Source organism: Trachypithecus francoisi, unplaced genomic scaffold, assembly GCF_009764315.1.
Source record: "Trachypithecus francoisi isolate TF-2019V2 unplaced genomic scaffold, Tfra_2.0 Lachesis_group13, whole genome shotgun sequence".
NCBI lineage: Eukaryota > Metazoa > Chordata > Mammalia > Primates > Cercopithecidae > Trachypithecus > Trachypithecus francoisi.
This window is the reverse complement of record NW_022681458.1, coordinates 32,504,337-32,523,817: the sequence shown is the minus strand read 5'-3', so window position 1 is coordinate 32,523,817 and position 19,481 is coordinate 32,504,337.

The following is a 19,481-nucleotide window of genomic DNA, read 5'->3' as shown; positions in this document are numbered from 1 at the left end:
TCCTTTCAGTTACAATAACAACAATAATTTAATCTTCTTTTTTAAAAAAGAATTTGAACTTATATTTTAGATTTAGGAGTTTATGTGCAGGTCTGTCACATGGGCACACTACATGATGCTGAGGTTTGGAATATGGATAATCCTGTCACACAGGCAGTGAGCATAGCAATCAATAGATAGTACCTCAGACCTCACCCCCACCCCACACCACTTCCAGCAGTCCCCAGTGTCCGTTACTCTCATATTTATGTCCATGTGTTCTCAATGTTTAGCTCCCACTTGTAAGTGAGAACCCACAGTATTTGATTTTATGTTCCTGCATTAATTCATTAAGGTAACGGCTTCCAGACCATCCACATTGCTGCAGACAACATGAGTTTGTTCTTTTCTACGGCTGTGTAGTATTCCATGCTGTATATGTACAACATTTTCTTTATCCAATTTGCCAATGATGGGCCTCTAGGTTGATTTCATGTCTTTGCTATTGTGAATACTGCTGCAATGAGCCTATCACTGCATCTATCTTTTTGGTAGAATAATTCTTTTCCTTTGGCTATATAGACCCAGTAATGGGATTGCTGGGTTGAATGGTAGTTCTGTTTTAAGTTCTTTGAGAAATCTCCAAACGAAAGAGGTTGACCTAATTTACATTCCCATCAATAGTGTATAGCGTTTCCTTTTCTCTGCAGCGTCACCAATATCTGTAATTTTTTTGACCTTTTAATAATAGTCATTCTGACTGGTGTGAGATGGTATCTCATTGTAGTTTTGACTTGCATTTCTCTAATGATTAGTGATGATTAGCATTTTTTCATGTTTCTTGTCCACTTGCATATCTTCTTTTGGAAAGTGTCTGTTCTTTTTCCCATTTTTAAAGTGAGGTTGTTTGGTTTTCGCTTGTTAATTTGTTTCTTATAGATTCTGGATATTAGACTTTTGTTGAATGCATAGTTTGTGAATATTTTCTCCAATTCCTTAGGTTGCCTCTTTATTGATAGTTTCTTTTGCTGTGCAAAAGCTGTTTTAATTAGGTCCCACTTATCAATTTTTGTTTTTGTTGCTGGCATTTGAGGACTTAGCCATAAATTCTTTGCCAAGACTGATGTTGAGAAGAGTATTTCCTAGATTTTCTTCTAGTATTTTTACAGTTTGAGTTCTTACATTTATATCTTTAATCCAGTTTCAGTTAATTTTTGTATATGTTGAAATGTAAGGGTCCAGTTTTATTCTTCTACATATGGCTGGTCGGTTATTCTAGCACCATTTATTAAATGGAAAGTCATTTTTCCATTGTTTATTTTTGTTGACTATGTTTAAGATTAGATGATCGTAGGTGTGTGGCTTTATTTCTGGGTTCTTTATTCTGTTGCATTGACCTACATGTCTGTTTTTGTACCAGTACCATGCTGTCTTAATTACTGTAGCTTCACATTATAATTTGAAGTGTTATACCTCTGCTTTGTTCTTTTTGCTTAGGATTACATTGGCTATTTGGGCTATTTTTTTTTGTTCCATATGAATTTTAGAAGAGTTCTTTCTAATTCTGTTAAAAATGATGTTGGTTGGTTGATAGGAGTTTATCTTCTTTTGAGCCTGAGTCCGTGCCTCATTCTGAACAAACTGGGATCTTTCTTTGCTTTCTGAAATGTTCCTAAGAAATAGTCTTGACCTTGAGGTAGTCCCAGTGTTGAACAGAGCCGAACTGTCAGACCCCAGACCTTCCCTGCCATGTAGCCTGGGTCTCTGTATATTTCTTGACTTTGACTTATGGTAGTTGTCTTTCTGCCAGATTAGCCTCTCTTCTTTCTTGCCAGAATTCACAACCATCAGTCACTTGAGCAGCCTGGCACTGTGGGTACTAGAAAACATTCTCATGTAAAGGTCCAACTAAAAGTTTCTCACTGGCTCCCCCTTATCCTAAGAACAAGGTCCAAGCTCCTCCACATTGCCTGCTAAAACTTTTATGACCTGCCTTCTACATATATCTCTACCTTCACCCTCACTGAGAACTCCTCAATCCACCATCCTGACATAGTGAACTGTATATATTTCTATGAATGTCTCAGTTATGTCTTGATTTCCTTCACTTGCTCCTGCTATCTCCTCTTCTTTGAATGCTTATGTTCCTTTCCTTTACTTGGTCAGCCTTTGTTCACCATTTCTGATTATTTCCTTGACGTCAGGTGCCCCTTTATACATCCTGTTTGTAGTTGCACTCTCACATGTATAATAATGTACTTCCTGCATTGTGTATTCTTGGAGACTGAACTATTTGATGGCAAATGACCTTCTCTTTTATACCCTAATTCCCATTGCCTACAATAACAATTGATGTTTGTTTTTGCAAGAAATGTTTATTGAACAGGTGCTGGGTTAAAACATGGAAATACACACTAAACACGATGTCAAAGGAAATCACAACAGGTGAGACAGGACATAAACAGCTGTTTATAATATCAGCTAAGAAGTTAATAAGATATTTATGCGCCATGTTGAAAACAGCATTATTCACAATAGACAAAAGTGAGAGCAACTTGAGAATGAATGTATAAACAAAATAAAGCATATGCACATACAATGATGTCTTAACCTTAAAAAGGAAGAAATTCTGACACGGATAACAACATGTATGAATCTTAAGGACATTGCTAAGTGAAATAAGCCAGTCACAAAAAGGGCAATAACGTACGATTCTCCTTCTACAAAGTACCTAGAGTAGTCAAAATCATTGAGATAAAAATATTAGAATGGTGGTAGCCAGGGACTGCAGGAAGGAAGGAATAGAGAGTTGTTTAACAGGTATACAGTCAGAGTTTTGCAAGATGAAATGAATTCTGGAGATTGGCTACACAGCATTGTGAGTGAATGTACTTAACATGACTGAACTGTACACTTAAAAATGGTTAAGATGACATATTTTATTTATGTATATTTTACCAGAATTAAAAATAAAAGAGAAGTTAATGAGAGCGACTCTAGGATTATAGAAGGGAAGATATGGGCCATCTCATTTAGCTCCATGGAAGGCACACAGTGGAAATACAGCTAGTGCTGTACTTGTGGGTTGATGACCAAGTGCATTAATTAACTGGAAAATGAACAAATAAATAGAAATATAGCTCTGTGTTCTTGAATGAATTTCCCATGAGCCAGTGAAAATTATAGCTGGGCTTTGGAAATAAGAAGTTTGGTTCATAGATTGCTAAAACAGATTTTCTTTAGTGGTTTTCCAACAGAGATAATGACAAGATTTGAGACTTTGCCTCTTACCAGTTTATTTAAATTAAGATGACCTAATAAAGGTCTCTGGGCATTCTTCGTATGAATGGAGACTCCTGCTGAATAGGTAGGTATCAGAAACAAGGAAAAGAATTCAAAGGTTCTGAAATATGATATTGAAGACTTGTATGCAGTATTTTAGAAAATGATTAGCAATATGTTTTAAGCACTTATTTTAGAGACAGACATTCCATATACTTGTTAATATTTTGTCAAATATTAAAAGAAAATATTTAGTATGGTGCAAATTCTCTCGATCTGTGGGATCTGGACTCTCCTATAATTTGCTAGTTGTTTTTCTCTGAATTTCAAGTTCTCCACTAATTATTTGAGTTGAATCATGGAAATATATATATATATTTCCATATATATATATGGTTGCAAAATTCAATGTCTCTGATGGATTGTGTGTATTAAGTTTCTATTGCAACATGATAAATTGCCACAAACTTAGTGGCTTAAAACAACACATTTTTTTGGCTAACATTTAACAACATGTTAAATTGACATTTACTGTTATACAGTTCTCTAGGTTACTGTCCAGGCGAACATGGTTGGATTATCTGCTTAGAGTCTTACAAGTCTGTCATAAAAACTTTAGCTAAGATACATTCTTATTTGGAGGATCTGAGGAAAAATTCATTTCCAAGCTCATTTGGATGTTGTCAGAATTTTGTTTCTTGTGGCTTTAGAACTGAGGTTTCTGATTTTTTTTTTTTTTTCTAACTATTGGGCAGGGGCTGCTCTTATCTAGAGATCATTCTTAAGTCCTTTCCACGTGGTTCCCTTTCATTGTTAATGCCAATGAAGATGCATTGAATTCTCATGCTTCTAATCTTTCTAACATTCTTTTCTGCAACTAGTCAGAGAAAACTGTTTTTAAGGGGCTCAGGTGATTATGTTAGACCCACCTGGATAATTTCCCTATCATAAGGTCAACTATGCCACAGAATATAACACACCCATACTTAAGAAAATAACATACACATAACTCCCCAGAGCAATAACATAATCACGTTTTCTACATAAATTCAAGAGGAATAAATTACACAAGAAGGGGCAAGGATCACTTTGGGGGTCATTTTAGAATTCTTTCTGCTACAGTGAGGGTAGACAGAAATCATTGATAGATCTTGTTTCTACATAAAGGAAGGTCACAACCCATCTGTGTCCTCTGAATCTCTTTCTCATCTGAAAGGAACATCTAGTGAATTCACTAACTGAGAAATCCATATTCCATAGAGAAGAATGTATTTGAAAAAGAAACTCCATTTTTATGCAGTGCTTGGCTTTTAGCAATAACACCCAGAAGGAGGGTGTTGCTAGAACCAAGTCCCAGGAAAAAAAATCAGAAAATATACTCTGTTCTCACATCTGTTACAAATTGAGTGGAACCTTGTGTATGCCACTTATATATGTGCTATGCCTTCTATTTATTTAGAAAGTAGATTTTCTTGGCATTATCAAGGCTAAAGGAACAAATTTAAGATTCAATTTGAAGAGCAAGAAATTAAAAAAATGTGATCATCTGGAACAAATTTTTGTTGGATTAGAAAGTGTGAAAAACTTGAACTCTTTCTGACTTTAGAAATATAACTAAAATACTGAGAAGCATTGTTTGATTTTGATCAATGTGCTTTTTTTGGAATTCTCAGTTACTACACAGAGTTTCCTTATTTGACTAAGGAAAGCATTCAGTCATTTTTCTTATTGCACATGCTCCTGGCTGATCATACAAAGCTCAATGTCCTTCAGTTTGTTAGCAAAGGCCCCCCGTGCTAAATTCCTGCTGGAGATTCACTCTAGGGGGAAAAAAATCTCTATACAAATAAATAAGTCTGCTTGTACTTGTCAGAAAGTGAAAGTTATACAATAAAGCCAAAATCACTGCCCCAATACTTTAAATCTACTCATGTATTTATTTTATGTCAAATGGACCAAGTCCAGTTTAGCCATAGATATATATTTTTTAATCTTACTATAGTACAATCTTTAAGGACGCTCTTATACTTTCAGAAAGAAACTCGGCACAAATTTTTAGAAAAATATTTTGGAAGTTCTGTGAAAAATGCTTATAGATCTCTGTCAGTCAAAAGCAAGCAAACAAACAGAAATCATTCTTTGTTTCCCCTAGGCCCCAGAAAATATATAATGTGCTCTGAGAATGAAGTCTGAAGACACCGATGTTGTATGGTATTTAAAAGGTACAATTATCAACACTAGTATAAAGAAGGTTTATAATAGGAAGCTTTATTTCTGAATGCAGAGAGCAAGAGAAATCTTCTAAGTTAATAAAAGTAAATTTTAACCAATTCTATTATTTACAGTTACTTGGAAGAACTCTCTCCCCATGTCTTGGAACACTCAAAATCTACTCTTTCCTATAACATGGGAGGAGCGTTTGTGAAACTTCAAATAAGGTTTATTTTTTTAAACAAACTTTCCCCTCTTCTTTCAAACAAATTCCTTTTGTATGCGAATTCCCTCTACTTCCCACCTCCCCACCATGTTATCTTTGATACAGTATCAGAATTCAGTAGATGACTTGTCTTCACCACCCACCTGTAAACAGATATGTTTTCCCGGGAAATTCTTAAAAGCCAAAAAGCTTTCAAAAATTAAAAAAAATATATCTTTCATGGCAAGCTGGCATTCTGATAGACTGTGGAGGAAATTTAATTATTGATTTGTTGTTTCAATTAAAAGAATTTTTTTCCCTCAAAAATGGGAACCATATAATCTTCATGTCTCAACTCAAATCACAAGGAAAAAAAATACTCCCACATAGCTTCTTCATAATCTCCTTTCAGTTGTTGAGTAAAAATAGTGTTATCCAACTTAATCATCATCTCATTCAAAAGACTTGGTTGGTGCAGAATACATTTGGGTTGTTTTCATAAACTGATTCCAAGCTCAGTAGAAAATTTGTTGAGATGAACGGTAGTCAAAAAGAATGTGTCAAAGTCTATGATGGCATTTCCAAGAGAAAACAACTTTAAAGCCTTTCTGAGAAAATGGTAGCCTCACTGGAAACATTGTTTAATCTCCTAGCAGGACTTCTTTGAAAGAGCCAGTATGTACATTTTAAACTAATTCTGGTAAAACATTGAGATGTTACTATATAAAGGAAGGGATTTAATGATATGAACCTTTGTCATTTTTCTAATGTAGTTAGTGCATGTACATTTTAAACTAATTTTGTTAAAACATTGAGATGTTACTATATAAAGAAAGGGATTTAATGACATGAACCTTTGTCATTTTTCTAATGTAGTTAGTGAATGGACCATTTATGCCTGGTCACATAACAAATGACAAACACACCCAGATTTCTTAATTTCTGAAGCTTGTATCCATGACTCATGAAAATTCAGTGGGCAGTTCCATACTTGTCTCTGACTAGTCCCTTCCTTTACTGTTGTGAGTTAAGCAAAGAAGAGACTACAGCCGCTTCTTAACTTTGATGAAAAACTTTAAAATGAAGAGATAATTTTGACCATTGCCTTGTCTTATTTTAAATGAAGACTCTTATATTTTCTTGTGTGAAGATGTCTTTTAAAAATGTGGTTGTTTCGCAACAGGTGCTGGAGAGGATGTGGAGAAGTAGGAACACTTTTCCACTGTTGGTGGGACTGTAAACTAGTTCAACCACTGTGGAAGGCAGTGTGGTGATTCCTCAAGGATCTAGAACTAGAAATACCATTTGACCCAGCCATCCCATTACTGGGTATATACCCAAAGGATGATAAATCATGCTGCTATAAAGACACAAGCACACGTATGTTTATTGCGGCACTATTCACAATAGCAAAGACTTGGAACCAATGCAAATGTCCGTCAATGATAGACTGGATTAAGAAAATGTGGCACATATATACCATGGAATACTATGCAGCCATAAAAAAGGATAAGTTTATGTCCTTTGTAGGAACATGGATGAAGCTGGAAACTATCATCCTGAGCAAACTATCGCAAGGACAGAAAACCAAACACCACATGTTCTCACTCATAGGTGGGAACTGAACAATGAGAACACTTGGATATAGGAAGGGGAACATCATGCACCAGGGCCTGCGGTGGGGTGGGGGGAGGGGGGAGGGACAGCATTAGGATATATACCTAATGTAAATGATGAGTTAATGGATGCAGCACACCAACATGGCACATGTATACATATGTAACAAACCTGCACATTGTGCACATGTACCGTAGAATTTAAAATATTTAAAAAGCAATGTGTTTATTTCGGCCAGGCATGGTGGCTCATGCCTGTAATCCCAGCACTTTGGTAGGCTGAGGTGGGTGGATCACCTGATGTTAGGAGTTTGAGACCAGGGTGGCCAACATGGTGAAAACCTGTCTCTACTGAAAATACAAAAATTAGCCAGGCATGATGGTGGGTGTCTGTAATCCCAGCTGTTCAGGAGGCTGAGGCAGGAGACCTGCTTGAACTCGGGAAGCAGAGGCTGCAGTGAGCTATCATGCCACTGCACTGTAGCCTGGATGACAGACTGAGACTCCATCTTTAAAAAAAAAAAAAAAAGTGGTTGTTTCTGGGCTTTCATGACCTGTAAAACTAAAAATCTAGTTGTCATCAGGATGTTGATCTCACATACAGTGAAAACTCACTCTGAAATATACTAGATCTAGTGTTGTTTAGAGACATAACTATCATTTAGAATACTTCCTGTTGCAAGGTACTGAAAACTCAAATTAGTTTTAGATTGAATTTGCTGGCTTATGTAATTCAACATTCTTGGAGGAGATATGACTTTAGTCAAGTATTTATTCCGGTTTTGTTTTTTTTTGAGACGGAGTCTTGCTCTGTCACCCAGGCTAGAGTGCAGTGGTACTATCTCAGCTCACTGCAACCTCTGCCTCCTGCGTTCAAGCGATTCTCCTGCCTCAGCCTCCTGAGTAGCTGGGATTACAGGCACCTGCCACCATGCTTGGCTAATTTTTATATTTTTAGTATAGACAGGGTTTCACCGTCTTGGCCAGGCTGGCCTTGAACTCCTGACCTCATGATCCACCCTCCTTGGCCTCCCAAAGTGCTAGAATTACAGGTGTGAGCCACCATGCCAGGCCTCTTCAGTATTTAAACAATGTAACTAGTTCCAGTTTCTTTTTTCCTCTCTCTATTTCCTGATTTTGTTCAAGCAGGGTCCAGATATTCTTAGAAGCTGACACCAAGATGAGATTAAACACACAAGGAGAGGTGAAAAGTGAAAAGCGCCTGTGTGAAAGCAAATAGTGAGTCAGCTGGGAGTGTCCAAAGAGCCATTAGACCCCAGTACTGCAAAGGAGAGGGGGGGGTGAGGTTAGTAAAGGTGTCCTAGCAGCTGTGCAGGTGAAAGCTTAGTTGACTAAGTTTTTTGGAAATTTTTAAACTAAAGTCAACTAACAAGAGTTTTCTGTCTCTTAGGAACTCAGTCATTGGGACGCTGTCCTTGGGAGGCAAGATGTTAGGGCAAGCCCAGAAATGAATCTCAAAGTGAGCACTTGAGGCTGGCTCTCAGGCATGTTTCTGAGAATATAAGAGCATTCTCATGGCTAACCTAGGCAGATTCTTTTTTTTTTTTTTTTTTTTTTTTTTTCACTGTACAATACTTTTTCGAGGTACCTAGAGTAATCAAGCTCATAGGGACAGAAAGTAGAAGGGAGGGTGCCAGGGGCTGGTGAGGGAGAATGAGAAGTCAGTGTTTCATGAAGACAGAGTATCAGTTTTGGAAAGATTAAAAGAGTTCTGGGCCAGGCACGGTGACTCACACCTGTAATCCCAGCACTTGGGGAGGCTAAGTGGGTGGATCACCTGAGGTCCGGAGTTCAAGAGCCTGGCCAACATGGTGAAACCCTGTCTCTACTAAAAATACAAAATTAGCAGGGCGTGGTGGTGGGCTCCTGCCATCCCAGTTACTCGGGAGGCTGAGGCAGGAGAATGGCTTGAACCCAGGAGGTGGAGGTTGCAGTGAGCTGAGATCACACCATTGCACTTTGCACTCCAGCCTAGGCAGATTCTTTTGTGGCACACCAAGGTGATTGACAATAAAGACTGGAACTGTGTACATTGTCATTAATATTTACTGGGAAATAAAAAGAAAGTCTACTTCCTCAAATGTTCAAGATTTAGAATTGGATCTCATTAACCATATTAAATACCTGTTAATGTGCCTGATATTGACCTACTCACTATGGTGGGGGGGGGGTTTCAATAAAATTACTGACTTAAGGTCAAGAGGGCGTCCCCTAGAACTGAAAGTCTTTCCTTTTATCTGTTAAGTTGCTTTTGACTGCATGTGAGGGAGACTTTAACTCAAATTTAGCTTTAAAATAAAGATGTTTATCTTATACAATAGAAAGTCAGGTATGGGTGGGTTTCGGACATGATTCAAATAAAATATTGGATCCATATCTCTGACATTCTGCCGATGTTACCTTTATTATTAGGCTGACTTCCCATGAAATTTCAAGATGCCTAACAGTGACAACTGAGGCAAAAATGCTCCCTTTGTTCAAATCAAGCATTAGAAAGAGAAAACTTCTCCACTAATTGTGGAACGAAAGACATTCCTTTCAGCCTGTTTGGTTTGTGCTGCTATAATGTAACACCGCAGACTGGGTAATTTATAATGAACAGAAATTTATTAGCTCACAGTTCTGGAGGCTGGGCAGTCCAAGATTAAGAGGCCGGCATTAGGGGAGGGCCCTCTTGCTGCATCATAATACGATGGCAGGCATCACATAGTGGTAGGGCATAAACAGAGAGAGAGAGCGCAAGAGGGGGCAAACCCACTCCCATGATAACAAACTCACTTTCATAATAAAAATCCACTTTCATGATAATGGCATCAGTCGATTAATGAGATAGAGTCTTCATGGCCTAAATGCCTCTTAAAGGTCCTGATATGGACAGGAGGCAGGTAAATACTCGGTAGAAGAGGGTGGTTCCCTGGCAAAGTCCCCACCCTCAAGTCTGGAAACCCGTGGCCTAAATGGGAGCAGACATTCCTGTTTTTGCACCAAAATGTTGCCTTTTCTAAGACCACCCTGGACCACTACACCCATAACTTGTGACCGTATAAACCCCAAGCTCCACTGGCAGAGTGGCAGAGCAGCACAGCACAGAAGGAGAGAAGAAGCATCTGAAGGTCGAGGGGAGATCAGCCACAGGATGGTCAAACTCCAGGGGAAGATCTTCTCACTGGGAAGTCTTCCCACTAGTCTTCCCACTCTAGTTCCCCATCCACCCCCTCCTGAAAGCCACCTCCATCACTCAAGAAAATCCCTGCATTCACCATTCTTCCAGTCTGGTTGACATGATTCTTCCTGGATGCCAGTCAAGGACCTGCGTACCAAGACAGCAGGATGTAAAAGACTGTCACCCTGACTCTTCACTGAGCTGGGTAACACTTAGCTATCCGCAGATGGCAAAGCTAAAAGAGCATTGTAACATCTCTAGACACTGCCATGTGGCTGGAGCCCAAAAGCACTTGCCCGGGCTCACCTACCCCATGCTCCCTCTTCCATAAGGGGTTTGAGCATGCAGTGGCTGAGTAAACAAGTCACCCCCTTCATGGGGAGTCCTGCAAAGGAATCAAAGGAGTTCTTCCATCTCAGTCTCACATCCCAATACTGTTAAAATAGCAATTAAATTTCAACATGAGTTATGGAGGGAGCAAACATTCAAACCTCAGCACCTCCTGAGTGGGGGCATATGCTCACTTACATAACTATTCCTGAACAAACAAGAGCCAGCAGAGGGATGGCATGTTCTGTTTGGCTTATGCCTGACTTCTAAAGCAACCACTGAGGAAAGAGATGGGATAACTATGCCTGGGTTAGAATAATCAGTTTACAACCTTGAGCTGATGATGAGATCAGCTTCATGGGCCATGTGAGGATTAATTTTACATGTTAACTTGACTAGGCTATGGTATCCAGTTGTTTGGTCAAACACCAGTCAAGATGTTGCTGTAGAGACAGTTTTTAGATGTGATTCACATTTATAGCCAATAGACTTTGTGTAAAGCGGATGACCCTCCACAATGCAGATGGGCCTTAGCAAATTGGTTGCAGGCCTTAGAGCAAAGACTGTGGTTTCCTCAATGTGACGGTTAATTGTAGATGTCAACTTAATTGGATTAAGGAATACCTGGAGAACTGGTACAGGATTATTTTGGGGTCTAGATGTGGAGGTGTTTCCAGAGGAGATTGTCATATGACGTTGAGTAGATTAAGTGGGGGAAGATCTACCCTCAATGAATGCAGGCACCATCCAATTGGCTGAAGGCTCAAATGGAATATAAACACAGAGAGAAAATTCTTTTCTGGTACATATTTGTCTTCTGTCCCTGGACATAAGAACATAGGCTCTCTGGCCTTGAAACTCCAGGGCTTACACCAGTACCCATCTCTCCTGTGTTTGGTTCTCAGGCTTTTGGCTTTAGGCTGACAATTGTGCCATTGGTTTCCCTGATTCTGAGGGTTACTGAGGCTTGTGTACTTGGACTGAGCCATGCTACAATCATGCCAGGGTCTCCAGCTTGCTGATGACCTGTCATGGGACTTCTCAGCTCCATAGTCATGTGAGCCAATTCCCCGAATAAATTCTTATCTATCTATCTATCTATCTATCTATCTATCTATCTATCTATCTATCTATGTAAGCTATCTATCATCTGTCTCTATCTATCATCTATTTATCTATCATAAATCATCTGTTCATTCCACTGCTTCTCTCTCTCTGGAGAACCCTAACTAATACACCCAAGAAGAAACAATTCTACCTCAAAACTACAATATAAAATATTGCCTGGGCTTCCAGCTTGCTGGCTTGCCTTGCAGATTTCAGACTCAATACTACATCAACTCTTACCTGAATTTCCAACTTGCCAATTTGCCCTACATATTTCAGACTGGCCAGCCCCCACAATCACGTGAGAAAATTCCTTAAAATTAATCTCTGTCTCTCTCTCTGAACACATCTCCTATTGGTTCTGTTTCCCTGGAGAACCCTCACTAATACAGGCCACATAGAGGATGATTGAATTCTTCAACAGAATTTGAGTCCTTTGAGTAGAAAGGAAGAAATGAATGCAAGTTCATCAACGATAGCACTCACTACACTATTGTAATACCACAGTCAGCCAATTAATTCAGAGAGGAAAGTAGAACAGCTGATGGGAAGGATGACAACAAATAGCCTTACAACAATTTAGATTTTTCACTGTCCATTTTTGGTTGATAATATGCTTAAACATTTACCTTAGTAAATTCTGATGACTTAGGACTTGTTGATCTTAAAAAAGACCATATAGATTTCAATTTCAAAACAAATATGAATACACTAGTGTATCTATTTTTTTTGAGTCCTAGGGCATGCAAAGACACAGTCTTAGGGTTTTGACACATTTGACACATGATTCAAAGACTGATTTGACACATTGATCGTTTGTGAAAGAAAAGAGAAATATTAACTAGGATTTAAACAAATTAAACTTCAAACGTGTTAAGCTGTGGATGTTGTCTTTAAAATTATGTATTATTGCCATTATTATTTGATTTTATGATGACTAAATCATTTTCTCTCAATTAATCATCATTTTAGGCTTAGATCCTTTATGGAGTCAGCACACACACATCAGGCAAAAGGCATATATTTCACACCTTGAAGAGAAGACAGGGCCTTATCTACTTATACTTTTCAACTACTCCTCAACTTGCTGCTTCTTCCCCCTGACCTTGGTGATTCCTAAGAGAGGTCATCGGTACAGAATTTGACAATATCTTATGAAATGAAGTGAATTGTTTAGGATGAATCCTAATAACCACCTCCTCTGTGTCCAGTCACACCTTTTTTCCTAAAAAATTTCATTTCCTCTTGCTCAATGCACAGACATTGCTCCAGTGTTTATTCCCTGATCTTGAAAAGGAGATTTCCATTAGATTCCAGCAGTCGCTTCATATTGCACCATACTGACTGGCAATAGTCTCTATGGCTAAAAGACAAAATAACCCAGAATCTGGTTTCTCAGATCAGACCAGGTTTCAGTTCAAATGCTCACTGTCCTCCTCCTGGAGAATGCCTTAGGCTGATTTCCCTCTTTTTCTTTTCCTGATTAACCCATCTTGTTTCTGGCAAAAAATAACAGAACTAGTATAGTGAGATTTTATAAGTGGATATTAAACCTTGAGGTTATTGTATTATGATAGCATTTCCTGAGCTGTGAAATAATTTACTAATAAATGCAAAATAGAAATGCATTGCATGAAATCCTATCAATATGTTATGAAGCATTATTAGGATTCAGGGAACCAAGAACTTCTGCTCTAAGCTACTTTTTAAAGTTTTATCAGACAGTGATGACAGCACAGGAAAAACCAACTAAATCAGTTAGTTTTTAGTTTTTAAGTGTCCTATCAAGCAAATGTAGTCAGCTATAAATTTCAAGTACAATAATTTTAAATGAAGAAAAGATATTAACCTAACATTTATTGGGCACTTACTCTGTGCCAGACACTGTGCTAAGTGGTTTTATTTCTCTCAATATCCTTATTTTACCAATGTGGAAACAGAGGCTTAAAAAAGTGAAGCAACCTGCTCAGTTTCAAACCAGGGTCAATCTTCTAAACCTGTGATTTTCCCCCTACAACCTGCTGAGCTAAATTTTCCAACACCGTTGCCACAGTAAAATGTGTTTCACAGTGAATTCCCAGGTTAACAGAGTAATCATTTTCAGAGAGGACAGGACAAGTAATCTAGTTATTGAATACCTAGTTTTTACCAGGTACTGTGCTGGATAGCATGTATAGTTTCATATTCAGCATCTCACAATTCCTATTTTTCTAGATGAGGAAGCTAGAGTTTTAGAAGTTAGGTAGTAAGCCCGAGATCACATGGCTGAGTGGAGGAGCAAGACTTTCAAGCCAGGTACCGTGCCCCACTTTCTATACCATGCAAAAGCTTAATCACTGGGTTAAAGTGTATAGGACTACAATACGCTATGGCTATTAGGACTAAGTTATTGGAACCTTGCATATCATTTTGCAAAACAGCAAAGCACCTAAGTGCAATTAATGACAAGAACATGGGACAGACATATGTAAATTCATAGACTGAGAAACTTATTGGGTCCTTCTTTCCCCACTTGTAAATACGCCGGGAGAGTGGGTTTGGAAAAAGTGGTTTAGAAAATGCTCCACAGGCTTGTGTTCATAAAGCCAAGATAGTTAAGTATAGATCCTGCTGAATAATCTATTTTTCTCCCTGCATGCTCCTTTGCCCTCTCTTACATGATGTCAATATCGGCATTTTCAGTGTGAAATAATAATTATAAAATATCTAGAATCTTCCTTACACTGTATTAAGCTATCTGGCCTTGTTTAGCATTACTGTGTGAATGACACATTAATAAGATGTCTTAAGTATATTTCAATTGTTACTAATATTTTGGCAAGTTCTGAAAGTTATGTTAATATCTTTCTATATTAATAACTGTCATTAAGATGGGTAGTTTTAATGATGCTAACAATTTCCTTTCAGTTTATTTCAGTTCAACAAATATTTATTGGACATCTATTATATCTCAGGTACTGGGCTAATGGACTAAAGGCTGGAGATGTCTAGATGAGCAGAGCAGTGCTTGTTCACCTGCTCTTCAGGTGATGGGTGGATAAACAAATGGCTCCCATTTTCTAGGATAAGAGGTAAGATGGAGAAGGGCACAGAGATAGGAATGTATATGTACCAGACTTCTCTGGAGCAGATGACACAGATTTCCAGTTCATGGATTTGCTCATGGCTCAACCTCTCTGTGGCCATTAGCTCTTAGCAAAGGAGGACATGTGTATGATAGACTGTACTTCCTTGCACACATTATTTCCATGTTTCTTTCTTTCCTGGGTAACTTGGTATATTAGTCTGTCTTCACATTGCTGATAAATACATACTCAAGTCTGGGAAGAAGAAGAGGTTTTAATGGACTTACAGTTCCATGTGGCTGCAGAGGCCTCACAATCATGGCAGAAGGTAAAGGCATCTCACATGGTGGCAGACAAGAGGAGAGAGGTTGTGCAGGGAAACTCCTGTTTTTAAAACCATCAGATCTCATGAGACTTGCTCACAATCATGAAAATAGCATGAGAAACACTGACCCTCACAATTCATGACCTCCCATTGGCCTGGTATCAGAGTTGTACATGATCACTTTCGCCATATTCTATTAACCAAAACAAGTCACAAGGCCAGGGCTAATTCAACAAGTGGGGAAATGGACTGTATTTGTTGATGGGAGGAGTTGGAAAGTTACAAGGCAAGGACATATAAATATAGTGAGAAGAACAGTTGCAGTCATATTAGCAAATAATCTACTACACATATCAAAAGGGCAAGCACTTTTACTTCTGACAAAGAAATCCTAAGTCTAGGCATCTATAACCCACAGAAGACGTATGAAAAAAATTATATGTATAAAATTATTCATTGGAACACTATTTATTGCCTTCTAGCAAAAGAGGAAGCCACCCAATAGTCCATTAACAGTGAAGTGATTCCATAAACTATGGTGCATCCACACAATGGCATACTGAATAGGGGTAAATCTGAAACAAAAGTGCCCAGGAGATGAATATTGTTGAAGCTATTCATTATGTTTTTCTCTCTGCTTTCATATATGTATGAAGTTTTTCATAATGAAAAGGAAAAATAAAAGGGCCTAATTAATTTTTTTCTATGACCAAATAGAAATAAAACTAAAAAATGAAATGAAATAGACAGTGAACTCCACTATTTAGTTTGTGTCAGAGGGTAATGTGATGTCTCCAAGAGGTAAGCTATTTACATCTCCAGCACTGTAAACAATTTAGCAGCATTCAAAAAATACTCATCAAAATTCCAGTTTTCTTGGCTGAGGGAGAGTTCTTTTAGTAGTGAGGCTGACAGCATCTCCCTAGGGGTACAAATGTTATAGGGAGGAAATAATTGCATGTTCAGAGTAAAGACGCTCCAACTTTCTACAGCCTGCATCTTGTTAAATAAGCTACTTAAATGAAGTTTTAGAAACAGAAACTGATCTAAAAAATACAGTTTTCCTTTTGACATTTGTTTTCTTTGCCTTTACAATATTAGCACTTTGTTCAAAAAATAAACTATTTATTAGGAACCCAAGTACCCAAAAGTTCAGGTTTTATTCTGAACATGTTAGTAAATTGCCCATAGATTTTCCCAAAATAACCCTGATTGTCATACCTCAAGTTTCATAAAGAGCTGCTGTCATCCAAACATTTGACAAATACTTCCAACCACAGAAGTTGCTGGAAAACATCAAAGTTGCCATTTGTTTAAGGAGAAAAACATCTCCTCTTTGAGTCACTCTGTGTTTGGGTTGAGGAGCAGAACTCTGCTCTCATCCTACATTTGGAATGGAAATTTATTTTGAGGACTGGGTAAGGGCCTGTAGATGTGTCAGACCAATCAATAGGGTTTGCCAAGTTATCCTTCTGGACCCGAAATGCTGAAAATTATCAGTTCTGGGGAGTCTCTAATCATACTCTGCATTATTTGACTTCTTATTGTAGTTATGAAGGAGTACAATGAGCAGACCACAAGAAGGCTCATATTAAGGTGACATTGAGCTTTCTTAAACAGTTGCAATTGATTTCTTGACTTACTATGTTATTGAAACTTCTAATGATTATCAGATTGTGTAGCTTCTTCTCAATGTTTATTTTCAGCTGAGTTGTCATTAAAATATTACTTTTTATTTGTTTATTATTTATTTGTTTTTTTTATTATACTTTAAGTTCTAGGGTACATGTGCACAATGTGCAGGTTTGTTATATGTGTATACATGTGCCATGTTGGTGTGCTGCATCCATTAACTCATTATTTACATTAGGTATATCTCCTAATGCTATCCCTCCCTCCTCCCCGCAGCCCACAACATCACCCAGTGCATGATGTTCCCCTTCCTGTGTCCAAGTGTTCTCATTGTTTAATTCCCACCTGTGAGTGAGAACATGTGGTGTTTGGTTTTTTGTCCTTGTGATAGTTTGCTGAGAATGATGGTTTCCAGCTTCATCCATGTCTCTACAAAGGACATGAACTCATCTTTTTTTATGACTGCATAGTATTCCATGTTGTATATGTGCCACACGTTCTTAATCCAGTCTAGCATTGATGGACATTTGGGTAGGTTACAAGTCTTTGCTATTATGAATAGTGCAGCAATAAACATATGTGTGCCTATGTCTTTATAGTAGCATGATTTATAATCATTTGGGTATGTACCCAGTAATGGGATGGGTGGGTCAAATGGTATTTCTAGTTCTAGATCCTTGAGGAATCACCACACTGTCTTCCACAATGGTTGAACTAGTTTACAGTCCCACCAACAGTGTAAAAGTGTTCCTATTTCTCCACATCCTCTCCAGCACCTGTTGTTTCCTGACTTTTTAATGATTGCCATTCTAACTGGTGTGAGATGGTATCTCATTGTGGTTTTGATTTGCATCTCTCTGATGGCCAGTGATGATGAGCATTTGTTTCATGTATCTATTGGCTGTGTAAATGTCTTCTTTTGAGAAGTGTCTGTTCATATCCTTTGCCCACTTTTTGATGGGGTTGTTTGTTTTTTTCTTGTAAATTTGTTTGAGTTCTTTGTAGGTTCTGGATATTAGCCCTTTGTCAGATGAGTAGATTGCAAAAATTTTCTCCCATTCTGTAGGTTGCCTGTTCACTCTGATGGTAGTTTCTTTTGCTGTGCAGAATCTCTTTAGTTTAATTAGATCCCATTTGTCAATTTTGGCTTTTGTTGCCATTGCTTTTGGTGTTTTAGACATGAAGTCCTTGCCCATGCCTATGTCCTGAATAGTACTGCCTAGGTTTTCTTCTAGGGTTTTTATGGTTTTAGGTCTAACATTTAAGTCTCTAATCCATCTTGAATTAATTTTTGTATAAGGTGTAAGGAAGGGATCCTGTTTCAGCTTTCTACATATGGCTAGCCAGTTTTTCCAGCACCATTTATTAAATAGGGAATCCTTTCCTCATTTCTTGTTTTTGTCCAGTTTGTCAAAGATCAGATGGTTGTAGATGTGTTGTATTATTTCTGAGGGCTCTGTTCTGTTCCATTGGTCTATATCTCTGTTTGGTACCAGTACAATGCTGTTTTGGTTACTGTAGCCTTACTGTTTTACTTAAACGAAGTCAGGGAGCGTGATGCCTCCAGCTTTGTTCTTTTGGCTTAGGATTGTCTTGGCAATACGGAGTCTTTTTTGGTTCCATATGAACTTTCACAAACTTGCCTCTGTGACTGAGGCATCTTTCTTGATTATGTTGAATTCTTTAACACACAGATGACCAATTAGCAACTCTCATATTTAGATAAAATGACTTGCATAGTTAAGAATTTTCAATTAGAATTTTAAAGTGGTATATGCATTCTTCAGTTAGTCACAGGCAATATTTCTCCCTATTAATTTCATACATTTCACCTATTGATTTCATAATTTCTATTGCCTTTGTAATCCTTGAAGGCATTTGACCTGTTTGACTTAGGTTAAGTAAAACAGTCTTCAGAAAAGGACAGAACAGAATGTAACTATCTGTTGTTTTATCTTATTCTAACTTATCAGCCTTGCTTCTTCATCTAAGCTAGGGAGCACATTTTAGTTACTCTTGATTATATGTAATTTGAATACTTATATTCCATTTTATTTCAACATTTATTTGGTGTAATCTGTCTTCTCTCAAAGATACAGTGAACTAAAACAATGATTTTACACCACCATTTTCTTTCTTTTTTTGTCTTTGATCATCGAAAACCCAAGATCAAATTTCTTTACCCCAGGATGCCTTGAGAATGTTTCAAGAGAAAACATTATTGTTAGAAAATTTATTATTTATTTATTTTTTCGGAGATAGCTTCAATGCTTATCAAACAAGTTAAAATCATAAAATAGAACCTGATGTTTATCAGTTGTTGGAACACAATTTGCCACACTCTTATGGTGTGTGTGGCCTTTTTGACCTGAGGCCACTCTTTATTTTGAACATTTTATTTTCTGGAGAGATTGTGGATGAAAAACAGTTTCATTATTTTAGAACCCAACACATCCTGGTTTCTATCTATTTCCTATAAATTCTGGTTGAAAGCAAACTAAATAGGTTTTCTTCTTTTCTTTTTTAAAGTAATTTCTTATACATA